This window comes from Megalobrama amblycephala, linkage group LG1 (genome assembly GCF_018812025.1).
Source record: "Megalobrama amblycephala isolate DHTTF-2021 linkage group LG1, ASM1881202v1, whole genome shotgun sequence".
Taxonomy (NCBI): Eukaryota; Metazoa; Chordata; class Actinopteri; order Cypriniformes; family Xenocyprididae; genus Megalobrama; species Megalobrama amblycephala.
The window spans coordinates 9128993-9150994 of record NC_063044.1 but is presented as its reverse complement, the minus strand read 5'-3'; the positions used below and the strand labels follow the sequence as shown (position 1 = coordinate 9150994).

General features: G+C 43.0%; 1 protein-coding gene across 1 annotated transcript in view; it reads right to left on the bottom strand.

Annotated features, from left to right (window-relative positions):
* LOC125280859 (gastrula zinc finger protein XlCGF57.1-like) overlaps window positions 1-22002 on the bottom strand; it is a 1316469-nt gene that overhangs the window by 757818 nt on the left and 536649 nt on the right. The window lies entirely within an intron of this gene.

The following is a 22002-nucleotide window of genomic DNA, read 5'->3' as shown; positions in this document are numbered from 1 at the left end:
GACTGAACAAACACTTACTAAGTAAAGCTGACAATACTCAATTTTAGTAGAAACAACACAGTTAAATTACGTTCATGTAGTTACATGAGTTTTTTAAGTAATGTGAACAAGGGTGGTTTGAGTGAAAATAACAACAGTGAAAGTTCATTTTTTTGAGTGTAGAATCCAGAACTGAAACAAAAGAATTCACCGCAATAGCTCCATGAAGTATTCTCCACTGTAAATCTCCTGTTCTTTTTGATAATGGTGGCTTGTACAATACTCTCCATTCAGGTCTTACCTCATCACCTACTTTTAAAACAGAACGCCAAGGGGTATCAACTCTCTTATCAAGTGTCCTTTTGTTAAATAAGAGCACACACATTTTATATAAATCTTTCCCCACGCATGAAAAAAAATCAACAGATGAAAACTTTTTAAAATCAAAGAAACAACCTGTACACCCTTCAAAATTCGGTTGGATTAACAAACAAGGAAATGGATCTTCACTGTCAGGGACATTAGTCCCTAGAAAGAAATCCTCTAAAATCATTATTTCTTCATCCATAAAAACTTCTTTTAACTTAGTCAAATAACGATTAATTGACCAAACAGACCTTATTCCCAGTCTTTCAGTAACAGCCTCCACATTCTCAAAGTGAGGCTCAGTTAGGCACATCAGCTTATTTAAAACAAAAACTCCAGAGTCTTTTAATGTCTTACTGAATCCTGGTAAAAAATTGGACGTAGAAAGATCAAATCTTGCATTAAAATACAAAGGTTCATTCAGCAACCAAAAAATAGAATGGAAATTTTCAGTCCTTTCAATATGAAAAAAACTCCAACTCTTTAAAAGATGTTGATAAAAAGATGACAGCTTTGAAAAATCCAAGCACTTGGGGTCCATTAAAAAAAGTGACTTATCCATCCCCAAATTTCCAACAGTTCTCAGTAAAACACAGCTTATCGCCCTCCAACTAACATCCATGGGTCCATCAAGAAGTCTGCAAAAAATGTAGCCGAAAAGCTGCAATCCTGCTCTGGAGATGGACCAGTCCGTGGCCCCCTTCTTATTTGGGTAAAAATAAAATACTCTGTGGTATCCAATGAAGTTTGTCCCAAAAAAAGTCAACAAAAACCGCTTGAATCTCAGCCATCAATTTCACTGGAGGATCAATACAAACCAATCTGTGCCATAAAAGTGAAGCAACCAAATTATTTACAATAAGTGTTCTTCACCTATAAGACAGGTTGGGCAGAATCCATTTCCATTTGTCTAAATGACCTTTAACTTTTTGCAACAAACCATCCCAATTTTTTGTCAAGTCAGCATCATCCGGAATAACCATGTACACAAACGGTCTAAAAGAAACACTATATTCAATAAAGGCAACTCACTGATTATGGGAATCTTTTTTATTGGGGACACCAACTTCCCATATCGTGTCAAAGCCTTCGTTAGAATTTCATCACTAACAAAAGGTGGCACATTCGATAGAATAACTTTTTTCGCTGGTAAGGAGAGCGGGAGAACAGAAATGAATTCCCCGTCAATAACAATTCCCCGTTCTACCAACTCATTTGCCTTGTCTATGCTGTCCAGGAAAACCACCGTTGCGTTGTTCATTCTAGAAGCAGACAAAACACTAGTATGTCCCACTACCTCTCCAACAGCCAAACAACATTCTTCTACACTCACCGTAGACGCCACCTTAATCGCAGGACGTCTCGTGAGTGAACTCAACCCCTGCGTTTGTTGGGCCGACATGCCTCCAGATGAAGGACAGCACGCGGCCCACAAACTAAACTAACAAAACTTACAACAAGTAATAAACGATCAAAGGGATAAACAGAAAGAAGAAGAAAAAAGTTTCACTCACACCACTCTGCAGTCTGCGCCACTCACGCCGCTCCGCACACTCTCGCCCAACAATCACACTGGAAGTGAGAGAGAGAGAGAGAGAGAGAGAGAGAGAGAGAGAGAGAGAGAGAGAGAGAGAGAGAGAGAGAGAGAGAGAGAGAGAGATAGTGTTTAACACACACAATACATGGGCAAAACACAAAGATGCAGACAGAAGGCACAATCACTGGCTGACTCTCCTGAAATTGCTGGCAGAGGTTTAAAAATTACATTAAAAACACACGATCATAATACTTAGAAATGTATTATATTGAAGAGTTCAAGATATTTCATAATAGAGTGTAACAGTGTCAATCCACTTTTTTTCTGCAGCATATATATTAGAATGATTTCTGAAGGATCATGTGACACTGAAGACTGGAGTAACGATGCTGAAAATTCAGCTTTGCATCACAGGAATAAATTACTTTGTCAAATATATTTAAATAGTACACAGTTATTTTAAATTGTAATAATATTTCACAATATTACTGTTTTTTACTGTATTTTTAATTAAAGTGGTTCCAAACTTTTGGACTGTACTGTATATATATATACACACACACACACACACACACACACACATATATATATATATATATATATATATATATATATATATATATATATATATATATATATATATATATATATATAAAGGGAACCCTTGGATCTTAATACTCTGTGTAGTTACCTGGACTGTTTTTGTGTTTTGTGATGGTTGTTAATGAGTCTCTTGTTTGTTCTGAGCAGTTAAACTGAGTTCTGTTCTTCAGAAAAATCCTCCAGGTCCTGCAGATTCTTCAGTTTTCAAGCATTTTTTTTGCATATTTGAACCCTTTCCAGCAGTGACTGAATGGTTTTGAGATTCATCTTTTCATGCTGAGGACAACTGAGGGACTCAAACTCAACTGTTAAAAAAGGTTTAAACGTTCACTGATGCTCCAGAAGGAAAAAATCCCACTGATTTGTCAGACCTGATAATCATTATTTAATTTATGAACGCAAAAAATGACATCACAACTTAAATTCTCTTAAAATGAAACATAGCTGAGAACTTAGGGATTTAAGGTAGAATAATCATAATTCCTATTCAAATTAAATCAAAGTGGTGCCTCCTGTCACAACATGACCTGTCCAACAGAGGGAAAAAGAGCACAAGATATCACAATATCCTCCTGACTTCCTGTTGTTTGTTTAATAATTCAGTGAAATTATCTTGGCCAGTCTAAGACCCAAAATGTCTTTAACATGTTAATCTTGATTGAGTTGGCAGCACTAGTGTTTTGTCCTATTGCCATATGAATCACTTCCCAGTGAGTCTGGAGGCATTTTCTTGAACACTGGTTGGCAAGATTATTTTGTACACTTCTGCATTCATTCTTCTGCTGCCATCATTGAATAAGTCATCGATAAAGATGATTGAGACTGTTCCAGAGGCAGACATGCATGCCCATGACATGACACTACCTCCACCATACTTTCTAGATGAGTATGTCTTGGATCATTTGCAGTTTCTTATTTTCACCACAATTTTGCTTTGCCACTTTGATAAAGGTTGATCTTTGTCTCATCTGTCCATACAACTCCGTTCTAAAACTCTACATCTCATCATCTCTGCGTATTTTTGTAAGTTTGTTGGTGAAATCTCTTGTGAGAACATCACCCCAGCTTTTTGGAGGTTGCTGGTGATTTGACTGGCAGTTATTATATATATATTGTTAAAAAACTATAGTCGTAAGTCCCTTTGAACTCTATTGAAAATGACTTGCGACCATAGTTCACATTTGGAAACGCACCCCTGGTCGTTGTCAGATGCTGCAGCTTGCCAGTGGTATCTATCATTTACAGGACATTCCAATCTAGACATTACAAGTCAATCTCCAGATTTAAATCCTATTCAACATGCATTTCAGCAGCTGAAGAGGAGACTAAAGGCAGAAACTCCCCAAAACAAGCAACCGTTGAAAATGGCTGCATTAAAGGCCTGGGAAAGCATTTCAAAGTGTGAAACGAAGAGTCTGGTGATGTCTATGGGTCACAGACTTGCTCCTGTGATTGCTGGCAAGGGATTTACAATTAATTATTAGCTCTTTTACATTTGCTTCACGTTAAACCATCCCAATACTTATGCTCACATTATGCAGAGGGATTAAACTCAAAAGTGCTGTACTTCTTTGTAAAACATTTTGTTTTGAAATAGTCAATAATAAAATGCGACATTCTGAACTTCTGAATCATTATAATCATTTAATGATATTTATAGATGTCTTGATACCACAGATAACAGAGCAATTTTGTCTTTACTGTTCCAATATTTACAGAGGGCACTCTATATGTACAAACCTGATTCCAAAAAATTTGGGACACTGTACAAATTGTGAATGAAAAAGGAATGCAACAATTTACAAATCTCATAAACTTTTATTTTATTCACAATAGAATATAGATAATGTCAAATGTTGAAAGTGAGACATTTTGAAATGTCATGCCAAATACTGGCTCATTTTGAATTTCATGAGAGCTACACATTCCAAAAAAGTTGGGACAGGTAGCAATAAGAGGCCGGAAAAGTTAAATGTACATATAAGGAACAGCTGGAGGACCAATTTGCAACTTATTAGGTCATTTGGCAATATGATTGGGTATAAAAAGAGCCTCTCAGAGTGGCAGTGTCTCTCAGAAGTCAAGATGGGCAGAGGATCACCAATTCCCCCAATGCTACGGCGAAAAATAGTGGAGCAATATCAGAAAGGAGTTTCTCAGAGAAAAATTGCAAAGAGTTTGAAGTTATCATCATCTACAGTGCATAATATCATACAAAGATTCAGAGAATCTGGAACAATCTCTGTGCGTAAGGGTCAAGGCCGGAAAACCATACTGGATGCTCGTGATCTTCGGGCCCTTAGACGGCACTGCATCACATTCAGGGATGCTACTGTAATGGAAATCACAACATGGGCTCAGGAATACTTCCAGAAAACATTGTCGGTGAACAAATTCATTTGCTGTTGCCGGCTAAAACTCTATAGGTCAAAAAAAGAAGCCATATCTAAACATGATCCAGAAGCGCAGGCGTTTTCTCTGGGCCAAGGCTCATTTAAAATGGACTGTGGCAAAGCGGAAAACTGTTCTGTGGTCAGATGAATCAAAATTTGAAGTTCTTTTTGGAAAACTGGGACGCCATGTCATCCGGACTAAAGAAGACAAGGACAACCCAAGTTATTATCAGCGCTCAGTTCAGAAGCCTGCATCTCTGATGGTATGGGGTTGCATGAGTGCGTGTGGCATGGGCAGCTTACACATCTGGAAAGGCACCATCAATGCTGAAAGGTATATCCAAGTTCTAGAACAACATATGCTCCCATCCAGACGTCGTCTCTTTCAGGGAAGACCTTGCATTTTCCAACATGACAATGCCAGACCACATACTGCATCAATTACAATATAATGGCTGCATAGAAGAAGGATCCGGATACTGAAATGGCCGGCCTGCTTCCAGATCTTTCACCTATTTAAACGTTTGGCGCATCATAAAGAGGAAGATGTGACAAAGAAGACCTAAGACAGTTGAGCAACTAGAAGCCTGTATTAGACAAGAATGGGACAACATTCCTATTCCTAAACTTGAGCAACTTGTCTCTTCAGTCCCCAGACGTTTGCAAACTGTTATTAAAAGAAGAAGGGATGCCACACAGTGGTAAACATGGCCTTGTCCCAACTTTTTTGAGATGTGTTGATGCCATGAAATTTAAAATCAACTTATTTGTCCCTTAAAATGATACATTTTCTCAGTTTAAACATTTGATGTATCATATATGTTGTATTCTGAATAAAATATTGAAATTTGAAACTTCCACATCATTACATTCTGTTTTTATTCACAATTTGTACAGTGTCCCAACTTTTTTTGAATCGGGTTTGTATAAACTGTAGGATTTTTCTAAAAAAAAGTTCATTATTATTATTATTATTATTATTATTATTATTATTATTATTATATTCATTTATTTGACTGTTTAAGTGTGAATAAAGTGATTCCATTCATCTGGCTGGTAAGAAAATCTATAAAAATAACTACACTAAAAAAGACAGAAAAACATGATCATTAGAATGCTGATAAATGTATATTTATGAGTTCAAGATATTTCATAATAAAGTTTAGCAATGTCCACATACTTTTTCTATAGCCTTGATATATATGACTCATTCCAAAACATTCAAAGGCCTGGGCCCTCATTTATCAACAGTGCGTAGAAAAGGTTCTATATTTTGTCCAACGAATGAAATTTAGAATGTGCCTAAGTACAAGAAAATTTCAAATATGGATTTAAGTTACTTTACTTAGCTAAGATAAGTAAAATTATAAGTAATTTTAACTTGACCAGTAAAAAGTTGAGTAATTTCTATTTAGTTGAAAATTCTTTTGCAATACATTTTACACAAACAATACAACACTGAATGAAACCATGCTATTAATGTGTATACTTTACTTAGAAACATCTAAGCAAGTAATACATTAGATATTGTATAGACACCATATCTACATATTAGAAGTAATGCTACGCTTGAAAACAGACCTCAATACTTGGTACACAACACACAATGACGGTAACATTCGATGGAACTTTTTTGAGTGTGATTGTGGCATTTTGAGTAGAAAATGAACTCCAAATGTCACAAAATGGCAAGTTACTAATCCTATCCACAAAAGCAACAATAAAACAGTGTAAAAACAGCTGGAAAATGGCGAAAAATTGACCTCATTAATTATTCAAGGCCTAATGCATCATGGGAACACCAGTATCAGAAAAGTTGAGTAGTTTTACTTAATTTTGTAATGTTGATATTTACGCTTTAATTTCTACAAGCTTAAATTGAGTACTACTAAATAACTTATATTTGTTTTGTTTTGTTTTTTTTCTGTAGTATTTACTTTAGTATTTACAGTGTAGGGTTTGACACCAATTATGCATTGTGTGTAAAACTAGACAATTGATAAATTGAGTGTTTTGTAATTAAAGGAAACACAGGACATGTGGATTGCTTGATGCACACTGTGACACTCTTAAATGATTTTAGTGTGTAGTGTCACTATTCTACCACTATATTATCTGCGTAAGCATGCTCAGAGCTAGTGTGGCTGGTGAAACCAGAGATTTTGGCTTGTGATGTCCATGAGTCTGTGCAATGGTGGACTTATCCAAAATATTGCTGCTAATAACCGTGCTAACAGGAGTACAGATACATGCACAGTTCTCCCATTATATAATAAATGATAACTTTAAAAGTTGCATCTCAAAGCGCTTTATAAGAACATACCAATAAAATACATTGAAATAAATCTAATCTTAGCGGAAAGAGCATTCCAGAGTTTAGGAGCAAAAGAAGAAAATGCCTGGTCACCCATAGAAGATAAACACGTTGAAGGAACAATTAAAAAGCCAGAATCAGAAGAACTGAGATTTTGTCTTAGAGTGTATACAGTTAAATGTTCAGACAGATATTGTGGTGCTAAATCATGCAAGGCCTTTTAGGTAAGCATGACAATTTAATATAAAATCGATGCAAAACCTGACAGGGAGCCAGTGCAAGGACTCTAGGATTGGAGTGATTTTCTCACTTGTCCTGGACCTTGTCAGGATTCTGGCTGCTGAGTTTGAACATACTGCAATTTGTTCAGGGTAGATTTAGAAACTCCAGCAAGCAGAGCATTACAATAGTTTATGTGAGAAAAAACAAACAAATTGATCAGTTTTTTCAGCCACAAGAAAGGTAACATGATGGGATGTAGTCTTGCAATGTTTCTGAGATGAAAAAAAATGATGTTTTAACCTAATTCTGGACATGAGGATGTTAAAATTGCAGTAAATATGACCCTCAATTTTTTTTATTTAGTTTGAAACTCGATAGCAGAGCCTTCCACCTTTAGGGTTACAATGTCAGCTTTACTCATTTGTTGGGTTGAACCAATGAGCATAACCTAAGTCTTGTCGCTGTTGAAAATTATGAGACATCCATATTTTTTATCTCAGAGATACAATGTTCAAGAACAGCAACAGCCGTATCACTAGGTTTTGAATTAGTGTAAATTTAAGTGTTGTCTGCGTAAAAATGAAACTTAAGACCCAGGGACCTGACAAGTTTACACAGGGGAAAAATGTACATACTAAAACATAAGGGACTCAAAACTGATCCCTGGGGAACACTAAACTGCACTGACCCAACTGGACCTGCATCCAACCAGGGACACAAACTGCCTACGGTCTGAGAGGAAAGACTTGAACCAGTTTAATACAGTGTAAGTAACACCAAAAAAGTTTCCAAAGATTAAAAAAAAAAAAAAATGTGTCAAAAGCTGTGCTGAGTTTGAGAAGAATCAGAATTGAAAGACAGCTAGAGTCAGCAGCGATTAACAGGTCATTTGTGACCTATTGCTGTTTCAGTGCTATGTAGTTTGTGGAAGACAGATTAGAGGGGCTCAAAAAGATTGTTGAAAAGCTAGCACCGTCAACTCAAACTTGAATGTTAATTCAAGTGGCTCAGGGGAAAGACAAATTCATAGCATGAATAAAGTTCTAGAGAGTGGGGCCTAGCATACACTGCATAAACTTATCTACGCAAAGATAAGGGCCTACCACCTGAGAAAAACAGCACCAGGGAGGCTAATAACAGCCTACAGACTTTGCTGTTAAACTCAACCAATTGCAACTACATGAACAAGGGGACAATGGGAATACAGTACGGCCTAACAACTCCCTCAGGAGGAGGCCAGAACTAAGAACTATACAACCTGACAAGGGATAGTCATACATATGGTAGTTAACAAACACACCTAACCTAGCTCTAGCCTGGCCGCTAAGCCTAGTAAAGCCTGATGGATAAGAGAAAGAAAGCGAAGCTCACAAGCAAACAATGTCAGGCAGCTGACTAAGGCCGACCTAAACATAGATAAATACTATACATCCTCTTTGCAATGAGGAAATTCTGTGGTGGTCTCAGAAAGATACTGCTCAAGAAAAAAGAGCTAGGATGTTGGCGTAACTGGACTGGCTAGACTGGCAGGTATTTATGTGATATTTTTTTTGGCACAGGTTTTCAAATACATTGTAGATTTTCTTTTTTTTTCTTTTCAGCATCTCAACAATGTTGACATTGACGCTGCAGTGCATACTGGGATTCATGAGTTTTACACTATGTTCGCTCCCAGCATGCATTGGCTGTGACCGACAGTCACTCCTGGATAGACAGTGTAGTGTATTTAATGTTAAGAAAAATACAAAAGTATGTTATTAAGTTTATATAAATGAGCTGGCAAACTTATTGTATTGATGGGTGATTATGCTTTTATTACCTCTCGCTTAGACTACTGCAATTCTCTTTCAAAGTTGCAAATTACTTGTTTTACATTTATGCATTTGGCAGACGCTTTTATCCAAAGTCACTTGCATTGCATTATACTATACATTTGTATCTGAGTATGTGCAATCCCTGGGATCGAACACATGACCTTGGCATTGCTAGTGCCATGCTCAAAAGTGATGTCTCACACTCATTGAAGTATAAGACCTTACCAACCGGATTCTGAAGACAGTTGGACATAGACCTTTTTGATCTAACAGCAGGTTTGGGGAACATTATCGATGGTGACATGTAGTCACGCATGTAATACAACACTCTGAAACAGAAGATACTACCCTTTCCTCATTCCCTGCATTCCTACAAGAGATAAACAAGGTAGATGTGAAGATGTCTCACACTCACTGAAGTATAAAAAAAACCTTACCAACCGGATTCTGAAGGCAGTTGGACATAGTGGGGTATAGAGGTAAAAAAAAAAAAAAAATTATATAAATACTGAAACAGAAGATACTTCCCTTTCCTCATTCCCTGCATTCCTACAAGAGATAAAAAAGGTAGATGTGAAGATGTCTCACACTCACTGAAGTATAAAAAAAACCTTACCAACTGGATTCTGAAGGCAGTTGGACATAGTGGGGTATAGAGGTAAAAAAAAAATTATATAAATACTGTTTTGTTTATCGCACAACCCGATCGTTTTGTGTCTAAGGATATCAATGCTGGACCTGAAAAGATTCTGCAACAAATCATTGATTTGGAAAAACCCTTCTCTCCAAGCTAAGGATGCAGATGAGGAGATTCACATTTGAAGTCGACAAGCAAGTACTTCCAGATTCTAAAGCTGAACTGGTGCATTAAATTAATGATTCATGGTTCATTCAGGTCAGGTCTTTTGAAGTGAAAATTTGCATAGAAATCATGCTCATCATTTCATTCTTTCCTGAAACTCTTTCTCATTTCCTTTCTTTCTGCAACGTGTATGAATGTTTGTGTGTGTGTTTGTGTTAGATTAGTTTGTGTTAGAATAATCAATAAAGTCTCTTGTAGATTTTAACCCTCTGGAGTCTGAGGCTGATTTGGGGCCTGGAGAAGTTTTGACATGCCCTGACATTTGTGCTTTTTTCAGTTGTTCATAAACATATAAATGACAAAAGTGTCATTACACTGTATTCAGCACAAACTAGGCTACAATAATATGTGAGGAACATGTATGTACATGTTTGTGTTTTTGAAGGAATAATGTTTATGCGTGGTTACTGAAAAAACAAAAAACTTAAGTCACTGAAATAAGGCCAAAAAAAGTATAGTAAATCTGTGTTTACAATACTTTAGGGTATTGGAGGTTGTAAACTAGAGTTTTTGCTTCAAAATTATGTAAAAATTATGCTGCCTACTCCTTCATATAAAACAATATATTGATTTCGTTTTTGTAAGACACTTTTTGCCAAGAAACACAGTATGCATGGAGGCGTGAATCACCACTGAATAATGGGCCATTCTCACCTGAGAAGACAAAAGAATTGGATAGTAATGAGCTGAAATGACTTGCATATTAATGAGGCATTTCAGTCAGGTAGGCTGTGAAAAAAACCTTCTGTGATGTCTCAAGCTCATCATGATATATGAAACATACAGAAAATATTATTACAATATAAAGTAATGGTTTTATATTATACTTTAAAATATAATGTATTTCTGTGATGCAAAGAGTCTGAATATAGGCTTTTAGTTTAAAAGCATGCACATTTGGAGAAATATTGGATTCTCATATGCTTATGTCAATTTTCTATACAGAGAAGTTATATTTATTTAATATTCATTGTCATTACTATGAGCGCTGGTGTTTTCAATTCATCCTTGAAGTCGGAGGGCGCTCTCTGTGCATTTTTAGTCCACAAATTCATCAAAAAGAAGAAGAGGCTATTCCATGAATGGAGTTTCCAATTCATACTGCAGCCGGAGGGCGCTAAAGAAACAAAAACTCATCTAAAATTCATCTATAGAAGAAAAGAAAACAGGAACTAACTGCATGTCTTCTAGAGCTCCCTAACCATGACTTTTACATCCAGATAAACACTTTTCAAGACAATAAATACACGATTGAGACGATGAATGCATGTATTGCCTCTGAATTTGCGTCTGAATAGCGCTGGCTCTGTGGGCGTGGCCGCATTAGCAGATAATGAGCTGAATCACAGACTTCTGACATGGCTCTCTTTTCATACAGATTACATAAACACAGAAGGTTTGTTTTCGATTTGACTTACACGATTTAAAACCTGACATCTTAACGTTTTTTTAGACATAAGTTTAATTTTTCTGTGATTAGTATTCACTAAGTTACAGTTCATTTTCTGAGAACTATCAGATTGGACTTCGTTCAGAGGGAGAGGAGAAATCACGCATCATGTTAGTTTTCTTTATTTTACAAAAAGCACAACATTGTGTTTTTACTCTGATTGTATACAAATAAAAGAACATATTCTATAGTTTCAATTGATATATTACTTATGTCTCTATGACAAAAAATGACGGAGTATTTTAAGTCTGTTTTGCTGCAATGTGAAAAAAAACCTGCAAAACGCGCCGACGCGTTTTCAAACCTCAGAGTGTTAAAAGAAAGTGTTACGAATGGGAGACTCAGGCAGGGGATCCAAGTGCAGCGTTTTATTTACAGTGAGAATGGTCGTACAGGCAGAGTCAATCAGGAACAAACAGGAACAGCAAGGGACAGGCAGAATCGTAGTGAGGGTACAGGCAGTGGATCGAGGCAGGCAGATATCATTCACAGAACGTCAGACAAGGCAAGGGTCAGGACAGGCAGCAATGGGTCGATAACGGGTAGCAGGCAGGAACAGTAACAACAGACAGACAGGGTATAAATGCTTGGAATTGCTACAACTAGGGCTGCACGATTAATCGCATGAGATTGTCATGCGTGTCTCGTCAGTAAAGCCGGTTCTGTGATTAGCGGTAAATGTCCATCACCTGCTTTCGAATTGAGCGGCACTTAATATACAGAGCCGTAGTTCGTGGACAAGCTACGCAATATCGCGTTCATAATCGAAGGCGATTCATCTGCGATTATGAACGCGATATTGCGTAGCTTGTCCGCGAACTATGGCTCTGTATATTAAGTGCCGCTCAATTTGAAAGCAGGTGATGGACATTTACCGCTAATCACAGAACCGGCTTTACTGACGAGACACACATGACAATCTCATGCGATTAATCGTGCAGCCCTAGCTACAACAGTAAACAAGACTTCACGGTGAGGTGGTGTGTGTGAAAGTCCTTTATAGTCCTGGTAATGCGTGGCAGCTGGGTGTGGTGATTAGTGTAGTGATTGGTGGAGTGAGTGCAGGTGAATGGCAGAGAGGATTATGGGTAATGTAGTCCGGGAACTGACAGGAACAGACGGTGATCGTGACATAATGTCCCCCTTCCGGAAGGTGCGTCCTCGCGCCGTAAATGGCACGAATAGGGAGGGGGGGTGGGTGCATTGGAGCTCTACGGCAGACAGGAACGGGGTCTCCAATGTAAGTTCCATGAACTCGGACAGCCACGGTGGGTCACGTACCATGGGCAGCCACGGCGGGTCAGGTGCCACAGGTGGCCATGGCAGGTCAGGTGCCATGGGCGGCCACGGCGGGTCAGGTGCCACGGGCGGCCACGGCGGGTCAGGAGCCTCGGGCGGCCACGGCGGGTCAGGAAGCCACGGCGGGTCAGGTGGCTCGGGCAGCCACGGCAGGTCAGGCGGCTCGGGCAGCCACGGCAGGTCAGGCGGCTTGGGCAGCCACGGCAGGTCAGGTGGCTTGGGCAGCCACGGCAGGTCATGCGGCTTGGGCAGCCACGGCAGGTCAGGTGGCTTGGGCAACCACGGCAGGTCAGGTGGCTCAGGCAGCCACGGCAGGACAGGTGGCTCAGGCAGCCACGGCAGAACAGTCTATAGGTGACCCCAGCGGGTCAGAGTCCATTAAAGGCCATAATAATTAGCAGTTCAGAGATGGCCATAACAGTTCAGAGGCCCTTAACGGCCATGGTTGAGCAGGGTCCCCACCCACAAGCTCCCCACCCTCAGGTACACTGCCCCCCCCAAAAAAGTTCTTGGGGATTTCAGCGGGGCCCGTCGCAGGTTCGTGAGCAAGGAGTTCGGGTGGCGCCGGCAGGGCCAGGCGTGTGGGTGAAGCCGGCAGGGCAAGACGCCTGAGTGGCGCTGGCAGCGCAAGGAGTTTGAGCGGCGCTGGCAGGGCTGGATGCTTGGATGGTGCTGGCAGGGCTGGAAGCGTGGATGGCGCTGGCAGGGCTGGAAGCTTGGGTGGCGCTGGCAGCGCAAGGAGCTTGAGCGGCGCTGGCAGGGCAGGAAGCTTGGGTGGTGCTGGCAGGGCTGGAAGCTTGGGTGGAGTAGGAGAGACCTCTGGAGTGGTTTCCGGACCCACAGCAGGCTCTTGAAAGGCTTCTGAGCCTTGAAGAATGGAAGGCGCCTTCTTCCTCCTCCTCCTCCTCTTCCGAGGGTGAGGCGATGATTCACCGGTTGGAGCGGGTTCAGGAGCAGACTCCCTCGCTGAAGCAGGTTCTGGAGCGGACTCAATGGCAGGAACGCCCCCTAACTCCGTGAGCACCGAGGGGGCGGCCATCTTGCCCGTAGGCACTGGCAAAGCAGCCATCTTGTCCATCGCGTCCAGGGCGCTTGAGTGCATAGCAACCGGCGAGCTTGAGTGCGTTGCAATCGGCGAACCTGAGTCCATGGCAACCGGCGAACTTGAGAGCGTTGCAACCGGCGAACTTGAGAGCGTTGCAACCGGCGAACTTGAGAGCGTTGCAACCGGCGAACTTGAGAGCGTTGCAACCGGCGAACTTGAGTGCGAAGCGTCCGACGGGCTTGAGAGCGAAGCGTCCACCGGGCTTGAGAGCGAAGTGGCCGGCTGGCTTGGGTGCGCAGCGTCCGGCTGGCTTGGGTGCGAAGCGACCGCCGGGCTTGAGTGCGAAGCGACCGCCGGGCTTGAGTGCGAAGCGACCGCCGGGCTTTATGCCATCGCAAAAAAAGTCTATAAGAGCACAGTCAGGCCAGTCTGCATAATGGGCAATATCCAGAAACCTCTGAATGTGGTCCTCCAGGGTACTATTACCTTGACGAAGGTGGATGAGACATATAGCTGGGTCCATGCTGATGCTGGATGTGACAGAAACACTCACGGTAGCTGCTGGATCTTGGTGGGGCGAAGTCTTCTGTTACGAATGGGAGACTCAGGCAGGGGATCCAAGTGCAGCGTTTTATTTACAGTGAGAATGGTCGTACAGGCAGAGTCAATCAGGAACAAACAGGAACAGCAAGGGACAGGCAGAATCGTAGTGAGGGTACGTGGATCGAGGCAGGCAGATATCATTCACAGAACGGCAGACAAGGCAAGGGTCAGGACAGGCAGCAATGGGTCGATAACGGGTAGCAGGCAGGAACAGTAACAACAGACAGACAGGGTATAAATGCTTGGAATTGCTACAACAGTAAACAAGACTTCGCGGTGAGGTGGTGTGTGTGAAAGTCCTTTATAGTCCTGGTAATGCATGGCAGCTGGGTGTGGTGATTAGTGTAGTGATTGGTGGAGTGAGTGCAGGTGAATGGCAGAGAGGATTGTGGGTAATGTAGTCCGGGAACTGACAGAAACAGACGGTGATCGTGACAGAAAGTGTCTTGTGTTATGTGCTTGTAAAATTTAATGTATTAAACTGTCGATCTTAAAAATGACTGCGCTCTAATTGGTGTTTTCACGATAGTTAGATATTCATATCCGCTACAAGAGCTCATTACTGCCCGAGCAGATGAACGCTGGACGATTCACTTGCTCGGTCATAAAATAAATACCCTATAAATTAATTATTTCTTTTGAGCTGATTTTGGTCCTACACTTATAATTAATTTTCTTTTATTCGTCTGTCATGTTTTATGTTTGTAATGTGTTTACTTTTGTCCTGTTTTGTGTTTTATTGACTTTACTTTGTGTTCTCTGGTCAGTCATTTTTGATCTAACAGCAGGTTTGGGGAACATTATCGATGGTGACATGTAGTCACACATGTAATACAACACTCTAAAACAGAAGATACTACCTGTTCCTCATTCCCTGCATTCCTACAAGAGATAAACAAGGTAGATGTGAAAATTTTCCATGGATGTATACATTCAATGCCAAGAAGCATCCGGGCAGTTTTCATAAAAACGTACAAAATAGAATTGGTTTAGAAAAGATTTTACACAAAACTCCCCAGCACTATGGGAACGTCTCCACGTGAATCGGTGTCTGAAACGCTTATCAAATCATGTATTTGCAGCCCGAACGCACAAGAGGGGCACCTAGAGAACAAGTCATCCTCTTTTCGTCTTTAGGGACTGTTTTGTTTAAAGTGTTCAAGTGTGTTATTACTTATCTATCTTTTTATTTGTCACAGACCCACCAGGCTCCACCATCAACCAATCACAGCGCACTATCTCGCCAGAATACTGTTGGGCTGTTGGAAAGAACCCCAAGCAGGAATTCTATTAAAACATTGATCGATAGTCTTCTCACTGTGAGAGCATGAGTCTTGCCACTCTGCGCTCGCGGATCCCTTCTTCTGTGAAGGCAGTCCCGCCGCTTGCACCCTCCAGTCTTCTTCCTCCCGCGAGCCAGCTAGGAAGAGACAGCGGGGTAGAGCAGCCCAGTGCCCGGAGTCGTGTGAGCTCATGTCGGCTCAGCCCCCGCGTGCCTCACCCTCTCCCACGAGAGAGCAGTCCCCCGTCCTTTTCTCCCGCCCTGAGCTGCATCCCTCGGCTAATGCGAGCGACCTCGTCTCCTTCGGCGGTTCTGAGGATGAGCCGCTTGATGACTCCATGTCTCTCACGGCTTTTGAGAGGGAGGAATGGGCCGTTGATTCGGAGGACCCCACCCACCTGCCGTCGCTGGAGCCCATCGACAGCAAGCCCGGGATGGATGCCGAGCTTTTCCGCATCCTCTCCAAGGCCGTTGAAGAACTCAACCTCGAGTGGCCCCACCTGAAGATCCAATGCGCAGTAGACTGGACGAGTGGTTCCTGCCAGGACGCCGCCAGGCCCCCCGAAGTCCATGACGAGCTGACCAAATCGTGGCGTGCACCTTACTTGGCCCGCTTGCAGACTTCACAACAGTCAGCTCTCCCTTCGGTCGATGGCTCGCTGGAGAAGCGTTACGAGCACTTACCGCCCCTGGATGAAGCACATGCCCCCCCCAACCCCCCTGCCCCCGCAGCCGTGGGGTGTAAAACTAAGAGGGACGGCTCAGCAGAGCAAGCCTGCCCCCTATACCTCCCAGGCAACGCCTCCTAAGGAACAGCACCAACGAGCTCATCCCGCCAGGTGCTCCTCCTTCCCGAGACAGCGTCAGGGCCCCTGGCCAAAGATTTTGCTGGACCCGATGCCTCCCAAGACTTCCTGATTTGAAGGAAAAGAAGAGGAAGGGGCAAAGTCTCGCCGAGGCCGGACCACCCCAGAAGCTCTTTTGTTCAATCCCCCCACCGCCCCGTTCAGTTCCGGGCATGGGGGGTGGTTCATGTGTTCTGCTACCAGGGTCCACTGCTGTTGCGCCCACGCAAAACGCCGTTGTTATGGCGAACACAATAAATATTTTACCTCCTCAAAGAAAGAGCAAACTTCCTCTTCCACATTCGCCAGTGTACGAGCCCCATCTCATCGGCCCATTCAACCCCTTGTCACACGGGCTGAGGCCTGGCAGGCCATCCCCGGAGTGTCAAAATGGGTTCTGGGGATAATAAATCGAGGCTACTCGCTCCAGTTTGCCCACAGACCTCCCCGCTTCGGCGGGGTGATTCCCACTTCAGTATACATGGACGACGCTCGTGTTCTCCGAGCCAAGCAATGTCTCTGCTAAGGAAAGGTGCCATAGAAAGTCTCCCCCTCAGAGAGCAAGTCGGGTTTCTACAGCTGTTATTTTCTCGTCCCCAAGAAAGATGACGGTCTCAGACCCATCTTAGACCTCAGACTCCTGAACCTCTCCCTCATGAGACGGAAGTTCAAGATGTTAACACTGAAGCAGATCCTCGCGCAGTTTTGCCCCGAGGACTGGTTCTGCTCACTGGATCTGAAAGATGCCTACTTTCACATCCAGATAGCCCCCATCACAGGCGATTCTTGAGATTCGCATTCAATGGAGAGGCTTACCAATATACAGTCCTTCCCTTTGGGCTGTAATGCCGATGAACGCACTTTCACGAAGTGCACGAACGCGGCGCTTTCCCCCCTGAGACAGATGGGAATCCGGGTTCTGAATTATCTTGATGACTGGCTCATCTTAGCCCGGTCGCAAGTCGAGCTAGAACATCACAGATCCGTGCTCCTCAGCCACTTGGAGTGCCTGGGAGCTCACTGCTTCTCAACAACGTATTATGTTCCTGGGGACAGTTTTCATGACAGTGGTGTCCTACATAAATCGCCTCTGCGCACTGATGATGCACCTCCTGGAATGGGCATTGCTATTGCCCCTTTCATTTGAAGGCCATGTTACTAGCATCTGTAAAACCGCATTCTTCCATCTTAAAAATATATCTAAACTACAACATATGCTCTCAATGAAAATTGCAGAACAGTTAGTTCATGCGTTCATGACCTCAAGGCTAGATTACTGTAATGCTCTACTGGGTGGTTGTTCCTCCCGCTTGATAAATAAACTACAGCTCGTACAAAATGCGGCAGCTAGAGTTCTTACTAGAACTAGGAAGTATGACCATATTAGCCCAGTTCTGACATCACTGCATTGGCTTCCTGTTAAACATCGTATAAATTTTAAAATCTTGCTAATTACTTACAAAGCACTAAATGGTTTAGCTCCCCAGTATCTAAGTGAGCTTTTAATGCATTATAGGACTTCACGTTTATTGCGATCTCAGAATTCAGGCCAGCTGATAATACCTAGAATATCAAAATCAACCACAGGTGGTAGATCCTTCTCCTATTTGGCACCTAAACTCTGGAACAATCTTCCTAGCATTGTTCGGGATGCAGACACACTCTGTCAGTTTAAATCTAGACTAAAAACGCATCTCTTTAACCTGGCATACACATAACACATTATCAATTTATATTTTCAAATCCGTTAAAGGATTATTAGGCTGCATAATTTAGGTCAGCCGGAACCGGGAACACTTCCTATAACACCAGATGTACTCGTTACATCAGAAGAAGAATGGCATCTACGCTAATATTAGTCTTTCTGTTTATCCCGAGGTTTACCGTAGTCAACCGGATCCGGGCCGTATCCAGCTGAGACCAAGGACCGGTGCCATGACACGACCACAACGCAGCCCTGAAGTATCAGCAGAGATCGAGTCAACTAGATCATCCATTGTGAAGGCCTCATCGACACGACAGCCACTGCCACAGTTCCTCAACAGACCATCCATACTGGCGTGATGAATACGATCCTCAACTGGATGGAACTTAAATAAATACTTTGATTGTTGTGATCCTATCAGACTTATGATAGCAACCTGAATTGTAACAAAGCACTGTTTGCCAGAGGAGAACTGCCCCCCCCCCCCCCCCCCCCCCCCCCCCCCCCCCCCCCCGACTAAGCCTGGTTTCTCCCAAGGTTTTTTTCTCCATTTTAACAACTATTTTCCACTTGTTTGCAACCTGATGTCACCTGATGGAGTTTGGGTTCCTTGCCGCTGTCGCCTTTGGCTTGCTTAGTTGGGGACACTTGACATTTGACTTGACATTTGATATTCAATAGTATTCCGGACATTTATTCAACAGTGCTTCTGATCTGCCTGCATTGACACTATTCTTTAAGAGCTGCTGTGCAGCCAAATTATGTACCAGTTATCAATGTAAAGCTGCTTTGACACAATCTGCATTGTAAAAAGCGCTATATAAATAAAGGTGACTTGACTAAGGTTGCAGTCGCTAAGAGCGACGCTCATACCAGGCAGAACGAATCTGGAGCAGACATGCTATCTCTGAGCAAGGTCCCCTCGGACAAGTGGATGCTCCACCCCCAGACAGTTCTCACGATCTGGGAGATCTTCGGGAAGGCAGAGGTAGACCTCTTCGCCTCAGAAGACAACTCTCACTGCACAACTTATTTCTCGAAAGACGTAGATGCGCTGGCCCACGACTGGCCCAGCCTCCTCCTTTACGCATTTCCCCCTATCGCTCTGATCCCTCAGGTCATCAGATGAATCAGGGAAGAAAAGCACAGAGTCCTCCTGGTGGCCCCGCTCTGGAGGAGCCAAGTTTGGTCCTCTGAGCTGTTCAGGCTTTCCACGAAAGCCCCCTGGCTGATCCCGCTGAGACGGGACCTCCTCTCTTAGACGAACAGGAAGATCTGGCACCCTCGGCCAGACCTCTGGGCTCTACACCTCTGGTCCCTCGATGGGAGCTGGTAAACCTCCCCAGGGACGTGCTAAGCACCATTTCTCAGGCGAGAGCCCCGTCCAGGAGACGCCTCTATGGCCAGAAGTGGTCGGCTTTCGATGACTGGTGCCGTGCATGTAATGAAGACCCTGTTGAATGCGAGGTATCCCCGATACTGTCATTTCTCCAGGAGTGTCTAGATAGGGGTCTGACCCCCTCTACACTCAAGGTGTATGTAGCAGCCATCGCAGTGTTCCACGCTCCTAACGCTGGCCAGTCAGTGGGTAGAAACAGTCACGTGGTACATTTCTTGAGAGTTTCTAGGCAGTTGAACCCCCCTCGTCCTCTCACTGTTCCCACCTGGGACCTTTCCACAGTCCTTAGAGCGCTCAAAAGGCTCCCTTTTGAGCCACTGCAGTCAGCTGACCTCAGGCCCCTGATACTTAAAACCGCTCTTCTACTTGCATTAGCATCGGTTAAGCGCATTGGCGACTTGCAGGCCCTCTCCGTGAGCCCTGCTTGCCTTGAATTTGGGCCCAACGACTCCAAGGTCATTTTAAAACCTAGGCATGGCTATGTCCCTAAAGTGCTCTCGACACCGTTCAGAGCACAGGTCATTTCCCTCTCAGCGCTACCTCCTTCGTCGGATGAGCGAGAGCTGATTTAGCGGTCGCAGCCGTTCCGGCAGTCTGACCAGCTTTTCGTCTACTTTGTTGGCCGCACCAAAGGGTCTTCGGTCTCAAAGCAACGCCTCTTGCGTTGGCTAGTTGACGCAATTGCTCTTTGCTACTCCTCTACATTTACATTTAGTCATTTAGCAGACGCTTTTATCCAAAGCGACTTACAAATGAGAGTAGTAGAATCAATCAAATCAACATGAGAACAACAATATGCAAGTGCTGTGTGAAGTCACAGTTATGTCAGTAAAGTGCTCATAGCAAGATTTTTTTTTTTTTTTTTTTTTTAAATAAATACACAAATAGATAGAAGAATGTTAGTCAAGGCAAGTGCTACTATTACTGGGTCAAGTGCTGACGAAAAAGATACATCTTTAGCATTTTTTTGAAAATGGCTAGAGACTCAGCTGCTCGGATAGAGTGTGGTAGGTCATTCCACCAACCAAAGACAGACCCGGAGAAGGTCCGTGAGAGTGATTTTGTGCCCCTATGTGATGGCACCACAAGACGCCGTTCACTTGCAGAACGCAAGCTTCTGGAGGGCACGTAAGTCTGAAGTAGTGAGTTAAGGTATAGCGGTGCAGAGCCAGTGGTCGTTCTGTAGGCAAACATCAGAGCCTTGAATTGGATGCGAGCAGCTACTGGCAGCCAGTGCAGACTGACGAAGAGAGGAGTGACGTGCGCTCTCTTCGGTTCGTTGAAGATCAGTCTTGCTGCAGCATTCTGGATCAGTTGTAGAGGCTTGACAGTGCATGCTGGAAGGCCAGCCAAGAGAGCATTACAGTAGTCCAGTCTGGAAAGAACAAGAGCTTGGACAAGAATTTGTGTGGAATGTTCCGATAGGAAGGGTCTAATCTTCCTGATGTTGTACAAGGCAAATCTGCAGGACCGGGTTGTTGCTGCAAGATGATCTGTGAAGCTTAAACAATCATCCATCACCACTCCAAGGTTTCTGGCTGTCCTGGAAGGAGTGATGGTTGAAGACCCAAGCTGAACTGAAAGGTTGTGATGAAGTGTTGGGTTGGCACCGATCACAAGCAGTTGCCCTGCACCAGGTTATAAAATGGGCCTTGATTGCCCCATAGAAGTAAGAGCCCACTCCACGAGAGGAATGGCCTCTTCGTGAGCCTGGTCCAATGGAGTCTCTATTCAAGACATCTGTGAGGCGGCCGGCTGGTCCTCGCCGTCCACTTTTGTCAGATTTTATAACCTGGTTCATCAACAAGGAACATGATCAAACAAAGCTTCATTTGAGAGATTCATTAGCTGACCCCCACTAGATAGCTCCTAATTCCAGCTAGTCAGCATTAAGAGAAGTGGTAACTGACATAAGAACAGAGAATATCTGTTCTGAAGCCTTCCTGATCACATTAAATCTATCGATTCTCTCACAAAACCCTCTTGTATTATCAACAGACCAGGAAAATACCAATCAACGGATTTAAGACTAATGGGTTTTAACTCTCTGAGGTCTGAAAACGCGCCGGCGCGTTTTGAAGGTTTTTTTTCACATTGCAGCAAAACAGACTTAAAATACTCATTTTAAGTACGCATTTTTTGTCATAGAGACATAAGTAATACATCAATTGAAACTATAGAATATCTCCTTTTATTTGTATACACTCAGAGTAAAAACAAAATGTTGTGCTTTTTGTAAAATAAAGAAAACTAACATGATGCGTGATCTCTCGTCTCCCTCTGA